Here is a 1224-nt window from a genome sequence, read left to right as displayed (position 1 = left end):
TTGGCTGCATCTCTGATCAGTCTTCTCCTTGTATGAGCTGAAAGTTTAGAGGGACGGCCAGGTCTTGGTAGATTTGCAGTGGTCTGATACTCCTTCCATTTCAATATTATCGCTTGCACAGTGCTCCTTGGGATGTTTAAAGCTTGGGAAATCTTTTTGTATCCAAATCCGGCTTTAAACTTCTTCACAACAGTATCTCGGACCTGCCTGGTGTGTTCCTTGTTCTTCATGATGCTCTCTGCGCTTTTAACGGACCTCTGAGACTATCACAGTGCAGGTGCATTTATACGGAGACTTGATTACACACAGGTGGATTGTATTTATCATCATTAGTCATTTAGGTCAACATTGGATCATTCAGAGATCCTCACTGAACTTCTGGAGAGAGTTTGCTGCACTGAAAGTAAAGGGGCTGAATAATTTTGCACGCCCAATTTTTCAGTTTTTGATTTGTTAAAAAAGTTTGAAATATCCAATAAATGTCGTTCCACTTCATGATTGTGTCCCACTTGTTGTTGATTCTTCACAAAAAAATACAGTTTTATATCTTTATGTTTGAAGCCTGAAATGTGGCAAAAGGTTGCAAAGTTAAAGGGGGCCGAATACTTTCGCAAGGCACTGTATCATTCTCCCGTTCCCCATCCTCTCTACTCCTTACACATGAAACAGGTCTGGGATCAGGTTGGTGTGTCTCCCCTGTTCTCCTCTTTTCTCCTTTCTCTTGACCACATTTTCCTCTTTCCCCACCCCCTACTTCTCCCTCCCATCTCTCCGTTTTCCTGTCTCTGTATCCCCTTATACAACACAATGGTCTGGGTGGATGTTGACCCACACACAAGGTGCCAAGTAACCTAGCATTGAAGTGTGTTAGGCCTGCAATCGAAAGCTTGCTGGTTCGAATCCCCGAGCTTACTAGGTGCTAAAAAATATGTCAATGTGCCCTTGAGCAATGCACCTAACCCTAATGAACAGACACTGTATACACACAGAGACCAAACACACACATACTAGTCAACCTTCTCACATCATACACCCCTCAGTCCCACGAGCGGAGGAGAGAGAGCAAGATGGAGGGCAGTAGCTGATATGAATGTGTTGTGTGATCCAGCTACAGTAGTCAGGTCCCACAGATGTCAATTCAACGTTGGTGCAACACTGGTTGAAGAAACGTTGGTTCAACCAGTGTGTTCCCAGTGGGGTGTGTGTGGCTCACTGTTGTGTCTC

The sequence above is a fragment of the Oncorhynchus clarkii genome, chromosome 33 (genome assembly GCF_045791955.1).
Source record: "Oncorhynchus clarkii lewisi isolate Uvic-CL-2024 chromosome 33, UVic_Ocla_1.0, whole genome shotgun sequence".
Lineage (NCBI taxonomy): Eukaryota > Metazoa > Chordata > Actinopteri > Salmoniformes > Salmonidae > Oncorhynchus > Oncorhynchus clarkii.
This window is presented reverse-complemented; position numbering follows the sequence as displayed.